Source organism: Triplophysa rosa, linkage group LG1 (assembly GCF_024868665.1).
Source record: "Triplophysa rosa linkage group LG1, Trosa_1v2, whole genome shotgun sequence".
Taxonomy (NCBI): domain Eukaryota; kingdom Metazoa; phylum Chordata; class Actinopteri; order Cypriniformes; family Nemacheilidae; genus Triplophysa; species Triplophysa rosa.
In genome coordinates, this window is record NC_079890.1 from 26,484,223 (window position 1) to 26,500,376 (window position 16,154).

Sequence of the window (16,154 nt, forward strand, 5' to 3'; positions counted from 1 at the left end):
TGGAAAATCATTTACAATATACATTATAACTCTAAAAAAAAGTTCTCTAGAATATGCAGGTTATTTAGAATGGTTGGCAATAGAGAAAGATACTTGGTCCCAAATGGTGAAGTTACATTATCTAGCAGCAGGGGCTAATGGAGCCTTTGGTTATTAGTACCAGTGATGGGTTCCATCCCAGCTTTCTAGTGTCCATCTTTTTCACACTTTGTCTCCTGAGGCATTGGTGGATTTATTAATCTGATGACTGTTAAACAATTTACTGTTGCAGACAAACAAGACTGTTAGTTGACACCTTTTATTTGTGAAGTGAAAGCACACAAAGAAAAAACAAGAACCCAAGACAAAGAGAAAAGGATGAATGAAGAGATTTGTTTCAGTCAACACAACTTGTGTCACGAATCTCTCTGGGCAGCGTTCTCCGACGGCTGGGCAGCGCTCTCTGGCATCTGGGCAGCAAACAATGACAGGAACAACAGAAACACATAGGGTGTCGACTTTGACAGGCCTGAGTACCAGCTGGGATGCCGGCAGGGATCTGTGGCGGGAACAGGGCACCGGCGGTCTCGACACTGGAGGGACACCCGTCGACTTCAACCCTGGAAGGGAGCCCGACGATCTCGATCCTGGATGGGGTTCCGGCAGTCTCGACCCCGGAAAGGGACAGGTTTTGCGTGTGTTGCGAGAGGATGCGAAGAAGAGGACGGTGCAGGAGAGTGTCGCAAACAGAAGTGAGTGTCGTGTCGTGCTCGAGAAGTTCGGTTGACAAAGTTGCTTTAATAGTACTGTATCAGAGCTCTAGTCAACTTTATTACGGCTACACCGACAGTGTGAGTGCGTAATATGTGTTTTTTTCGTGTGAATTGTGACGTTTGAAGAGATCCGATAACTTTTTGCCTGAGTATTGCGCTCATTACGTTTTGATGGTGAAACAGCGTTATTGAAACAGACTAAGCACGCATTTTTCCGTGTTCAACTCGTGTCTTTGCACGTGAGACAGAGACTGCTGTAGGCTGCAGTTAACGCAGAGAGATTTGTTTTTGGAAGATAAGGATTTCCAGATTAGTTTTGTTTGCCCTGCCACTCTAACGACATCTCAGTTTGATTCATTGTTTGATATACCCAACTTCCTGGACATTTCGTTGGGGTTGAGTGAGTCAACTACACTACTAAAGTTAATTTCAACGCACGCAACGTCGAGACAACGCATTTCCACTCATCGTTCCACAGACTGGTATTTCCAATTTACTCTTTGTCAATATTGTGATTTGATGGACAGTAAATTGAGTTTTGCTGAACGACAGAACATAAAGTGATCTGTGAGTGATTTGCCGTTCAAATGTGAAATTTCATTGTCATTGTTGTTGTTTTTTTCAAACTTGATTTTGTTGAAATTAACAGATTGAACAGTGAGGTCTCATTCTAAGTGGAATTCATGAGGAATTTTAAGTGTTGCCCTTTTTGAAGTGCCACTGGGATTTGTAACTTCAAAAATGAAACAAATTTATTTTCTTCTTAGTTACTGTACTTGCCTGCAGTGAAACCTTATTGTTGAGGGCTGTCAGGGCGTAGGGCCGTCTCACCTATCTTATTAGACTCGGGAAGGGAGGGATGTGTAAAACTGTGTCTCACATACACCTTTACTTCAGGAAGCCATTTCGTGACATTACTCTAACTGAAGCCTGTCCTTGCCGGTCTGAAGTGATATGTATCAATAAGGTAGGAGACAACGTACATGCATAAGCGTGTAAAGAGACTAAAAGCACTAAGGGCGGGGACTAAGATCCTTACGTTACTTAGTCCACCAGGGCAGCCCTAACTAATTCCCCTACCAGGCGGGTCTAAATACCCCGTTACAAATAACAGACAAAACAAAAGCCCACAATGGGGGACAACAGAACAAAACATGGCAAAAGGAACAAAGACTCACTAAACTAACAAGACTAGACTAATAAAACATTACAAGAACTAACGCTAAACTCACAGACAAAGAACTCACCCACGTGACACAAGCAATGGACCAGCACAGGACAATGAAACATGAGAACTATATAAAGGGGACGAAATCAAGAAGGAACAGGTGCGGTACATGAACTAATTAACAAGCAATAACGAGACGAAAGGGCGGGAACAGAGATGCCACACCGGAGAGAGGGAGTATATGGAAGGCCAAAACTGTCTCTCTCCACATAAAACAAGAGGTTCTGTCATGGCTCTGCCACAAGATCAAGAAAAGCAAGACAAGATGGGGCAGAAACATGACAACTTGTATACTGACGTCACCAACGTCAGTGAATGTTATTAAAACAAATCAATTACTTCCACTCACCCAGTCTCAAAATCTCTCTCTCTATCTTTCTCGTAACCCAATCCCAGGTTTAGGGGCCGGTGTGCTTACAATTTTGAAGGGTAAACAACCACTGCATAACACATCATTCTCCATAACACCCACCTCACCATCCATATCACTCACACCCACATTCTGCCACATTCTCTCTCTTTTCTCTTTTCATTTCACCGCACTCAAAAGCTGTCAGACCTTTTCTGTTCTCCGTCTTCCTGATGTCATTTACGCTTCCCTTTTGCCTCCTCTCTATTTAACATTCTCAATCTCTCCCTCTCTCTCTATCTCACCATCTCTCTCTCTTTCTTTGTATTTCTTTGTGTTTGTCGTTCTTGTAGCAGCCGCAGAGCTCCTGTCTGGTGTGTCAATACTCTTCACTGTGTGCTGGCTGCTTTGGTTGTGACACAAAAGTCACAACATCAGCACATCCTGTTACCAGCAGGGAACGGTGGAACGAATGAGCGTGATAATCTCTAATTTGGAGCAGTCTTAAAGCACTAAGTAATTTGCCAAGAAATTGTTTAACTTTGTTGTTTGGTTTTGGCTTATAGCATCATTTGTATGTATAACTAGCTCTTAACATTCATTTAAATTATAACATTGAATAGAAATAAGTATTTTATACATAACAATATGTAGAGAATTTAGCATAAGACAAATGGTCGGAGTCATTGAAAGTAGAGCCATCAACCCCCTTTCACTCCCCTTTCTCCTGGTTTCTTGATACGATCATGAAAAGACCAGAGTCAAAACCTCTCACTGAGAGTGTTGATAACCTCTTGTTTCTCTGTTGGATATTTTATGACTCCTAAGCTTCAAAGCAGAGGGGAGAAATCTCTCGGTCTAATCTGAAACTTGGCTAACCAGAGAAACTTCTCTGACAAATAGGAACTTGTGATTCAATTGTCCTTTTCTATAAATATATCTAAATATCTAGGTTATATGTTGTCGCTCTTGCCATTTTTAAATAATCTGTAATTGTTAAATAGGCAAGTTAATTCAGGCTTTGTTTATATACGTACCGCCGAATGAATCATGTCTTGATGCACTTCAACCCTTAGCATATTTGATATATAAATGTTTGTCTTTACAATTCCTCCTTGTTTATATACATTGTGTGACCATAGAACACTTTCTATTCATTATGTTATAATTGAAATGATATCTCATAAAGATGCAAATTAGCTGTTGAGTGGACAAAGAACCTCTTCCCTGCTCAACTCTGATTGGTCGATTCAAACTCAGGTGGGCATGCCCTCTCATGAGGTTAAATATCGAGCCTGCTCTGAAAACTCTCTCTTCCTCCTTCCTCTCTTCTCTTCTGCGCTAAAACTTTTTTCGTTACGTCTCTTCAGAGACTGCCCTCTCCCCCCGCACTGGGGGAGAATAAGGAACAATGGACTCTGCTGCCACGTGGCTAGGCCATGCGGCCGATCACGAGGCCCGCAACTTCCTGCAGGACTGCCTTCTGAAACCTTTGAACAATTCCATCTCTACACGCGCATACGGATATCGGTCCAGCACAGAGCTTGCAAGTATCCGTTTCTATTTATAGAATAGCTGCCTTAAGTCGGTGCCTCTTTGTTAAAGATGATTTTTTTTGCTGTGCGTGTGTTCACTACTCTCTGGATGGGTTAAATGCAGAGGTCACATTTCGTTGCCTTGTACTTTACTTGTACATGTGCAATGACAATAAAGTTGAATCTAATCTAAAAAGACTTCTCTATCCTTTGTTTTAGCTAAATGAATCAATTATATGTACTGTTTGGACATTTCCAAAAATACAAATACTCATTAAAACTCTTTATTACTTCTAATTTACGATGGCATGCTCACTTCGAAGCATATACATATGAAAGTGAAAAAAAAAGTGAAAGTGACCTATTAGTCAGATATGGTGACCCATACCCGAAATGTGACCTCTGCTTTTAACCCATCCAGAGAGTAGTGAACACACGCACAGCAAGTGGTGAACACACGTACACCCGGAGCAGTGGGCAGCTATCACTGTAGTGCCCGGGAGCAAGTAGGGGTAAGGTGCCTTGCTTAAGGGCACCTCAGTCGTTACCCGCCGGCCCTGGGAATCGAACCGGCAACCTTCTCTCTAACCATTAGGCCACGACTGCCCCTGTGTGCGGAACACGGCAATAATAATAATAATAATAATAATAAGATCTGCAACATTCAATGTTTTTTTACGAGTGTCTACGTGACTGAATCATCTTGACAGGTTTGTCTGCTGTGGCTCCAGGATGAGTTACATTATGGACAGACACCTGTGTCTCCACTGGATATGCAGCTGCAATAGAAAACAACAGCACTACAGCCCACCTGTCATCCATATCAGACAGAGACAAACAAAGAGAGCGATAGACCTAAAGAGTGAGGGGTGAAACAGAAAGAGAGAGAGTGCAAGAGAGGAGTGTGGATGATTGGGTTATTTCTTTATCTTTCATATCAAAAGCAGGCAGGAGCTGGGCTAATTATGTTGATTCATGTGGGGCGCTCTTGTAACGCTTCTGTTGACAGTAAATATGCAAATGCATCCCTTGTTTCAGTAATGCCAATATCAGACCTTGTTGATGGAAAGCCCCTGGTGGATTTGTCCACTTATTAAACCTGCAGGGAGCACCTCCTCCACACACAGCCCATCTCGACTGCCGACGGAAAACAGTGCAGAATCTGTTTGAAATTTTTTTTAAAGAGGCTTTGCTGCATAGCAACATGGGCCAAATCAATTACGACTCTGCTGTGATGAAAAGCCACACATTACGACTAACTGGTTGCAACCCAACAAAGTGTCAAGTGATAAAAGTTCACTTGTCAAAATAAGAGTTTCTGACCTAACCAATGATATTCCAGTTACTACATTGTCAATTACTTGGTTTTCAAGTCTCCAGTGTTACAGAATCTGAATGTTCTTACTCAAACAATATTCAGCTGCACTGTAAAACTTTGCTGTAGTTTTGCAGCAGGTTTGCCAGTAATTTACTGTAGATTTAATTTACAATTTTGTTTTAAACATAAACTTACCTATTTTTTCATGAAACAAGACTAAATATCTTAGGTCACTTTTCTTGTTATGTAAATGTATCGTAATTTAAGAAGTTTCAATTATTTTTACTAAAAAACAAGACAAAAATGATTAGGAAGAATGTCGTTTTTTGCAGGGTTGCTGTGCTAATGCCAGTCTCTTCTTGCTCATTTTGAATCTCAAAAGTCAAAGTGTTTTAATTTTGGTAAAAGTAAAGTTTAACTCAAATTGAAAAAAGTATTAATAGGAAAGTAATTAAATCTACAGTAAGTACAGCAGGTTTGCCAGTAAAAACTACAGCAAAGGTTTACAGTGTGTGCAACATTTTAATGTGAGTGTTCATCCAAACAGGAATATTTACAATGGTAAGACTCATCATTTATCCAATTCTTGTTAAAGTGTCTTAATCAATGACTCACTGAATCATTATCTAAAAAGAATTGTTCAAAATACTGATTCGTTTAGGAGAGAAAATGTAAAAAGGCAGATGTATGCAACATTAATTATGGCACTACCATACCACCATTTAAAAATATAGAGCGGCAAAGCGGGAAATTTGAAGCTTTAGTATTGTAATGCTACAGTAGCGCCGGTACACAGTGTAACCCTACAGGAAACTTGTCCATGAAAAACAGTGAGTCCTCTAGCACTTTAAATTTCAGGTAAGCATGAGCATCTTAAAAAAACAGAGACTGATGCTGATTCTGATGAGGTCAGAAAACTGTTTTAAATTATATTTTCCTGGCACAGAAATGTAGGCTTTTGTGTGAGCCTCACGCACTCCTTATTGGCGCAGCCACACTGAGTCCTCTATATTTCTGCTTCGTGCCTCATGACTTATGTGGCCAATTTGAGAGACAGTTTACACAAACTGCATCCATCCCTGATTGTCAAGAGAAATTCCAGACATCACTTTGGCGGAGGGTGCTGATTTTGCCCACAGCAGGGGAGAGCCCGATGTCCTCACTTGGACTCAAGGGTATGCCATCTATAAGAGCAAATAACACTTAACGGCTTTCAACATCTTCGCATAAAACAAGCATGACACTTATCGCCCCCTTTTACTGATGGTCAACAGAAAGCAGAGTGACATTAGTTGCCTCGTTGAAAGAACCTTGTCACACGTCAACATCATCCACCCACAGATTTTATGGTAAAGTGTTTAAAATTGTGTAACCTTTCAGGGAGTACATGTGTTGATCACTTTATAGCACAGTGATGACAAGTCTATACTTGGCCACATGTAAGAAAGTGGAAGGTGGGGAAAGATTTTGTGAGATACTACACACCTACCATCCAATACCTGTACGTATATGGAACAGTGTCTTCAACTCCACCAACCCCCTCCTCAAGACTTGAAAAGGATGCCCTGAACGCCCGGACCTAGTGAAAGAGAGCTTCTTAGTAAATGGTATATACTGTATACACATTTATTTATGGATACATTGTTCAAATTTACATTTCCTGACACATTAAAAACAATGTCACCAAAAGTCCTTACACACATGTAAATAACATGATTTAAAGCTCTACGACCTTGAATATCAAAGACTCTAACCGAAGGTCCTAAAGTGTCTCTGTGTATTAAATCACAACAAATGTACTGTAGCCACTTCATGACAAAAGAGAAAATATTCTCAAATCGATAGTTAGCAAGATATGACCGCTGACTAAAACATAAACCTTGTTTTATTCAGAATGGTAGTAGACACTGCTTTCTCACCAACAAATCTTACAAATAACAAGTCAACTTGTTTCACCTCTGCATCTCCCATGAAACTCACTCTGCATCTGAACTCAAAGGCATATCTGACAGTTTTTGACCCCTCAGTTTGGAATCCGGTTTGGATAGCAGGGGAGGCCAGGCCGCACGAGGATTGCAGTCTAGCAAAACAGTTAAGACTAAAGCTCTTGGATAAGAGAGCCTGGCTGGGTACACATGGGATGAATGTTCCTGTGGGAGACAGATGTGATAGATGGTGTTGAAAGAACCTTCTCAGGCAAAAACGACATGCAACAGTTATCACAGAGCTGCTGAGAGGCAAAAGCCACACTGGATAACAAAAGTGTTGAAACAATCAGGGTTGTGGATTTTGAGATAGTGCTGTGATCAGGGCCAGATTAACACTTCACTGTACCCGGGGCAACAATATTCAAGGGCCCCATCATCACGACCCCAGGATCACCATAATCTGGCAAAATACAGAATAAATTACAGTAATACAGTAAATATACTCAATATTTCAATAACTAACTGTCATCAAGTGCATTTTGATGTACAGATTTGCAAATGCTCATAGAACTACAAATGCACCACAGTGTTCTCTTGTCAAGGCCATTCATTCATGATGTTATGAAAACAAAACGCATTGGCATCAGTATAATCTGGCAAAATTGACCCACTACATAGAGAGTGAAGGAAGTGTCCTCCATTTTCACAAAAAAATTAAATAAGGAACCATTTTCAAAGCATCCAATATTTATTTAACAACACCTACTCCCAACACAAATGTATTGAATTGATAGAGCCATCACAGAGGAAGTCCACAGACAAGACACAAACAAAAATCCATAATCTCCTAGAATCAAGTAGCATTTTGGTCCTCAGCTCATTTTAAACAGAAATCACCCTGTCACCTCAGAATTCAACAGGACAATCAAGTTATAGTGCAATATAAACATTTTGAAATCTGCTGTTTTCTCTCAACAACAATAAACATTTACAGCATTTTCATGGAGCCACCACAAGGAAAACATAAATAAAATGCAGTATCATCTGCTCCTAAACTCATTTTAACTTGTTTTAAAACAGAAAACAACCTGTCACATCACAGTTCAACAAGACAGGCAAGGGTTAAACATTTTAGTGCAAGATAAACATTTGGAAATCTGTCAATTTCTCTCAATTAGACAAGACAAAAAGAAATGCTACATAATCTGGCAATGAAGCAGATCGTTGGTGAGGGAGCGTGTCCTACTCCCAAGTCCGGACTCCCTCACCGAAGCAAGACACTTGGCAGACCGGTTCTGGAAAGCTGCAGGCCCTCGGACGATCGCCTCTTCACGGAGCGGCTCTGTAACCGGCCCCCACAGTGCAGGATCCACAGGGAGTAGAGGCGTTGAGGTACAGGGGCTGCTCGCAGACTCGACGAGCGGCTCAGATGGCGGTGAGACTCGACCATCACCGCTTCCCTCAACGGTCGCACTCGCAGCAGAATCCGGGCCGTCGGTTGAAGATGCTGCCGGGGGCTCTTCGCTCTCGGGGCTGTGAACATTAGCTAGCGCCGGCAGTGAAGAAATGTCCTGGCTAGCTGAGCTGTCCTCGTTGACGGATGCTGCCTTAGCAGAACAGTTGCTAACGTTTACTAGCGTGAAGAAATTCCCTATTTTCGGTATATATTTTAAATTTTCTGCGTTCCTGATATCCTTCTCCTTTTTTAATTTCCATTTAGCGCTCCCACTTAGCTTCTCCATGTTTGCATTTTTTGAGTTGTGTTGTGTAGCGGAGCTTGCCGTCACGCGACCGGCTCAGTGCATGTTGATTGACGTCACCGCCCTGGGCCCTTTAGAGGTCGTGGGCCCCTGGGCAATTGCCCAGTTGCCCATATGGTTAATCCGGCCCTGGCTGTGATCGCCAGTGCATGCTGGCAGACTGATGCAACAGCAGTTTTGGAAGTAAGGAGGTTGAAGTGTTGCAAGAACCAAGATCTTGTAGATTTTAGCCTGGGAACATGTACTGTACAATGAATTTGGAATTCAAGCAGTGAGGTTGTACGATTTATCAATCGATTGAATCTTTACATTACAGTTTACATTTAATAGTCAATAAAAAATATATAAATATAACAAGATTTCCCATGATTCCTTCTGCTCCGTTCATTAAAATAGGCCACCTGAATATATACAGTGATGCAATCTAATGACTAGCGTCAAATCCACGTTTCAGTATACTTGAATTAAAAAGTGAACACTGGAAGCGAGAGCGAGACAGTGGAAGCTAACTGGTTTGCTTTGCTAGGCATTTCTTTAAATCCATGTATATTTAGGTCATGTACATTGTTACTGTCCTTCCGAAACCTCAAATGTCCAAATTCACTACTTTTCAGGAAATTATTATTATTATTTTTTTAATAATTAAATACTATGCTGTCAAAGTTGACAAGCACTTTTTAATACTTTATATTGGTTAGTTATTTACAAAAACCAGACAAACATAAAGGATGACTAATAATAATGATTTATGACAAAAAATAAAAATGTCAAAAAAGGACAGCAGCAACATGTGCATTACAGTATATGTGAAACAAAAAAAATGAAAGAAATATGCAATTACTCCTACTCCTTACTCATCAAACAATGAATGTGCCAAATGCCGTTTAGGTCTCCACGTGCTGATCACATTACAATTGTGCACCTGGCACACAGCAAGTGGCCTTTTACAACCAGAATAACAGTTATGCTAGGAATGTAATATTGCCTAGTATTTATTTTTAGTATAGTATATTGCAGAATGCAATATGCATACTGTTATTCAAATCATTCAAACTGCAATGTGCTGCAACATTGTCACATGACCTAACTACATTGAAGAAAGTTTGTACTCGTGACAGAACTGATCTGTCTGCATGTGTTCAAAGACCTAACCACAAATACAATATAATTTGTGCACAGCTCAGAATGATTTAAAAAACTTTTTAACTGAAATAATTTATTGTTGACAGTAGATCAGTGATGGCCTCATCCAAATTTGTATTCAAAGCCTTTGTCTAGCAATACTGTAATAACTTTAAATTATCATCATTTGGGAGAGATCAGCATATCACTTGTTTATGTATTTTTATGACTCTTATTTGAAATGTTTTGTGTATTTCTATTTAAGATAACAATCACCTTAGATACATGCATTTTTTCTTTTGAATATTAAAACTTTGGTAAATGTAATAGGTCACTCTTTGTATTTACACACATCATCTGCAAACTGTGCACAGTAAATTGAAAAATAAAACGTGTTGGTAATATGCCATTCCAAGTATAATATGGTGAACAAGAGATGGAACAAGGGTTAAACAACGGCTATATTTTAAAGACATTAATAATTTTACAGCACATTTAATTAGATGTCTTTTTGGTGGTTGAGGCCAAATTTACAAATTGATCTAATCATCCAGACAGTCTATCCTTAGAGATGGAGAGATATTACCTGCTGCAATGGCAATCCCTTTGGCCAAGCCTTAAGATCCCATGGTCACAATAAGAAAAATATCATTCCTTATTGCTCTGTGGCTTTGGGAGTAAAACCCAAATGTGGGCATGTGTATTTTTACTCTCAGAAATGTAAATAATCTCTACCTTAGATAAAATTCAGGATTTCATGTTCATATATGCCTAATCAAAATTGAAGTTGTGGCCTGAGCGTGAGATGCAGGTCACGAATACATCAGATTTATGTTATTTTTTTATTTTTATTTTTAACAATTTAACAATTTATTTAATGTACTTTTGTTGTTATTTTCTATTTACGTAAAATTAGCAGACCTGTTGTCCAAACACCAGTATTACGGCTCTGGTAATTTGCTGAAAAAAGTTTTAACAAGAAATTTGCAATTTTGAAGCATGTGTGAATGCTGGATATGCATGTACACTGTAAAAAATGATTCTGGAGGGTGTTAAATACAACCCATTAAAATCAGTTAGATTTTACTTAACTATAGTATTTAGCAGGTTTAATAAATAAGAATGGGTTCATTTTACCCGCACTACCTATTTGTTTAGAAACTTGATTAATGATTTAAAACTAAAAAATGATTAAAATATACCCCAATCTGATTGATAAAAGCAACTCATGAAAAAAAGATATAGTACAATTTATAAAAATGAGCACATTCTACATATTTGTTAAAGCGGCAGTCCACAAGTTTTTTGGAGTAAAAATGAGCTAAAACCAATTGTTGAGAAAGTACATGAAAGAACGGTGTTTAAAACGGTGTCACTACCCTTGCTAAATTCACCACGGAAAGCTTGTAATAATGGTTTGTAATTTATGGAGCGATTTTAGTCTCATTAATTATTCACGCGTAAAACAAGATACACACATGCGTAAACAGTTTCACATGAACAAAACCTAATTTACGTGCACAAAGTATAAATATACATTTACAAAAAGCAATTCACGTGCGTAAAACAAAACTATTTTCTCATGAAGTACGTTTCGCAAACATACGACACACAAATATTTGTGCACAAATATTTCGAAAGTTTAAAATGTACACGTTTATCGTGTTATGTGAATGTGCAAATCGTCACTCACGTGTGAATCGGCTTGGATGTGTGTGTGTGTTTTTTTTTGAGACTGTCCTGGCAGCGCAACCCCTCCCACGTGGGTTGTCGTACTCTTTAGCCAATCAGATTCAACCTTACTATTCAACCAATCATAATCATGGAGAGCACAGAACTCAAGGAGCTCTAATGTTAGCACTAAAGGCTCGTTTGTACAGTTTCGCTAATCTACTCTCTGAGCTGTGATGCTGTATTAAAACATAATACAGCCACGCAATAAATCTGTTTTTATTAATTTATTTTGTAGGAGAAAAGTATGAAATAGTGAGTGAACATGACCACTTAAAAACTACACAATCAGCAGTCACTTCCACTGAACTGCTAAAATCCGTCTGGGTAACAAACTGTGAAACTGTGTTCCCCCGTCTGGGGAACATATCTGATGAGATATGTTCATGTTTGTATTTCCATACAATGTATGTTTTAAATGAACAAGGACAATAAATAACTAGTTCTTGGAAACATTGTTTTGTATGGGCGCATAGATTTGTAGCTGCGCAAAAGGTGCGCAGAGCCGTTTTCCTTGAGTCCTGTTCTCTCCGCGTTTATGATTCGTTGAATGGTAAGGTTGAATCTGATTGGCTAAGGAGTACGACAACCCACGTGGGAAGGGTTGCGCTGCCAGGACAGTCTCAAAACACACACACACACATCCAAGCTGATTCACACGTGAGTGACGATTTGCACATTCACATAACACGATAAACGTGTACATTTTAAACTTTCGAAATATTTGCGCACAGTCGTATGTTTGCGAAACGTACTTTATGAGAAAATAGTTTTGTTTTACGCACGTGAATTGCTTTTTGTAAATGTATATGTATACTTTGTGCACGTAAATTAGGTTTTGTTCACGTGAAACTGTTTACGCATGTGTGTATCTTGTTTTACGCGTGAATAATTAATGAGACTAAAATCGCTCCATAGTAATTTGCCCTGTGGGTCGACTTTTGCGGAGATGCTTATTTGGTGTCTTTCGTCTGTGTTTCATTTCGTCACATTCGTACACAGAACGAAGAGGATCCGGCTGCTAGCCAGCGCGTGGATGGTGCGAGTGACAAGGCGATTTGTAGCGTGTACACACAACTGCTAGTTAGGATTTCATACAACGTTTAGAATTATTTATGGCGGCGTTTAGTAGTTTTACGTTTAAACGTGAAGCAGTGTTGACATCTGGGGATTCATCATTTGTGAAAAACAAGAAACGAACTGAAGACGGTTTACAAAGAAACGGGGAATGTGATCGGACTCCTGCGAAAGTTAATTTTGGCAAGGCATTTCAAAGGTGGCGGGAACTCCGTGATCTGAAAGGATTGTAAACGGATGCAGACATCGCTTTATTTCTTCTGAACACGCAAGACAAAAACTATATATTTCAATAGATAACACAAAAACCGTAGCGCACTTGTTGTGTTAATATAGACGGGTACAGTTTCATTGGTTGTTCTTTCTCTCTTTATGTTGATTATGAAAAATGTAATTTAAACCCTATTCGCCCGGGATTAGTATTATCTGGGGACCTCGTGTGATTTAGAAATGACCTCCCCATATCTGCATTTCATGTGGCGCGAATTAGCACGGACAAGTGAAGCCTGTGATTTTACTCAAATTTACGGACTTATCCCGGATATGATGGCAAGGCTTTGCATATAGTATATAGTTGTATGATGTACAATGATTTATGACCGTGCCTGTCAGCATTTTAGACCCGCGTTCGGGGATCTTCTGTCCGGTTCGCATTACGGTAGTTTCCATGAGAAATAACAAAATGACCCAGCACGCGAAATAATATCAAAACACTTCAATACAGCCTCCATTTGCGCTATTTGCGTCTGTTTATGTTCTTATTTGTTTCGTGTTATATCATATGCCATGTTATCTGTGTTTATTATGCGTTACTGATGTACAGTGAAGACTCATCCGCGCAGTTGAGCAGTGCCGAATCACAACTCACGTAAAGAAATGTTACCGCATATCACCTGCAGTAGCAATTTACAAACTGAGATGGCGACAAAGAGGCCAATCCTACGTACTTCCGCTTTAAGATTAATAGTTGACAACATTAAAATATTGAGTAACATTTACCCTAAAATAGCCCTGGCTGGAACAGTGCGAATGCATCAACTTCAACGCGAGAATCAAGGGATTCAAATCATCACAAAAACAACCTATAGAATCTACTCAATAAAATTGAGGTAACAATTTGCACTCACTTTAAAGGAGTATATTCTACCCCATATTTTTGAGTAAAGAGCACCTAAATTTATGAGCTATAACAAACTAAATTAAATTGGGTAAATTTGACCTAATATATATATATATTAAGTAATTACTTAATAAAATTGGATAATTTTTACCCTTTGACAACAGGTATTGTTCATCCACCTAATTATTATTAACAATAAATAACCAATAAGAATAATTAAACTTTATATATTAATTATTTAGGGAAGATTGAATTTACCTAAATTTAGTCACACAAAACACAAAAGATTGAATCATTTACTTTTTATTGAGTAACAAATAACGGCAACACTTTATTTGAAGGGGTGTTCATAAGACTGCCATGACCATATGACATACGTATGTCGTTTGTCCCTTCCTCAAATACGACAAACATTGACTAAATTAGCGCCATTCCCAGCAGTACGCTAGACTATCGCCTACCGTCATTAAAAATGTACATTTTGGGGTAATGTGTTGTGTGTTGGGTAGCATGTGTTATGGTTTTATTTTAATTTCAAAATGTTGTGATAACTATATTTACATTACACATACACAGATGTTCAGGCCTTTTGAGCAAGTAACACAACATATTATTAAATAACAGCACGATACAGATACAAAGCAGTTAAAATGTTTAAAACGTACACATATTCCAAGTGTACCGAGGTGAAACCATTGATTTATATGAGGAACAGATGTGAAAGCGATCCCCATCTGCTGTCTTCCGGTTTCTGCTGCGTTTCCAAATTTTCAAATCTGGCGCCAAGTTACGTCAGCCTTAATGGTTAAATATCATTGGCTTTCGTCTGTCTCATGACAGAGAGCGTCATTGCGTCAGCGTTGAGTGTGAAATGCTATTGGCTCTCGTTAACGATTACGTCATTCTAATGTTCCGGCTTGTTTACAGGTGTGTTGATGTTCGTAAAATAATAATAATATTAAAAAAGATGCATTGATGTCCGTTCCCGGAGTTCCTTGAACTAAGTTATTGTATGGCTTCAGTTCAGAAAGTTTGCAAAGCGACTTGTTTGTAATACGTTTATACTGTTTTGTTCATTTTATGGAATAAATACATGTGACTGTAATCTTACTTGTGTGTTGTGTTTAATTGTTGACAAGTGGTTAGGTTTAGGGTAAGGGGTGGGATAGGGGTTAGGTGCTCTAAAAATATCTTTGAATCTTTGACATCGGTAATGTCAAGTTTTCATGACAAAGACCCTGACAGGATATTGTGTATTGCTTTATGTCAAGTTGTCATAACAAATAATGTCATCTTTGCATTAAAAATGACACAAATCAGCGAATGACACTTAATGACAGTTGTCATAAACATGCATAAAATCTTCTTCATATTCATGACATGTGTCATGTCATGATTATGAAGGTGCCATCTTATGAACACCCCTTCAAGTAAAGTGTTACCATCTTGGTCAAATATACGCAAATTCTCTTGCATGGTCTTCTGATGTTTCACATGTGTCTGGATCTATCTGTGAAAGGTCAGAAACACAGACATTAAATGAAAGAAACATGCAAAAAACATACACATAACTCCGTAAACAAGAACAATAACAAAATAGCTCTATAAATCCTTCCCTTGTAACACTGAGGCCTAACCAGACAATATAAGTTACAGAAGCCGCAACATTTGGAAAAATCAGCTTCATTGAAGCGGCTAATGAGGCAAAAAATAACACGGAAAAAATACCCTTCATAATGTGTTGCGAGGTCCCATCGCGACTGGACACCATGTGTAAAACAGAACCTACATCAACAGAATAAAATAATATTAACATTCCAGCTGTTTCACTCCTCAGACCCTCTGTCTATTTTTAGCATGTCATTCTCTCACTCGAGCTGTCCTGTCAGGCAGGTGCTGACAATACAACACAGAAGCGCGCCAATTACAAATCTTTTGCTATATTGCAGTATAACGTTATGAGACTCCACCCTCAAAAGAAAAATGGTGATAAATTCTTCCTTTACTGTGGTAACATCTTAGAATGTGGGGGTGTCTTGCTGATAGATTACCAGTAAAAAGAGGATTCGATGATCTTTTCAATAATTGATTATTGAGGAGAGGGTAACAATAAATCACCACTGCCACTTCACTGATAATACTGTCTGTAATAAATGGCAATTCAAAAGATCTGTGATTCAATTATGCCTCAAATGAACATGAATTAATTTTCCAAGCAAATGGACACGCCGTTA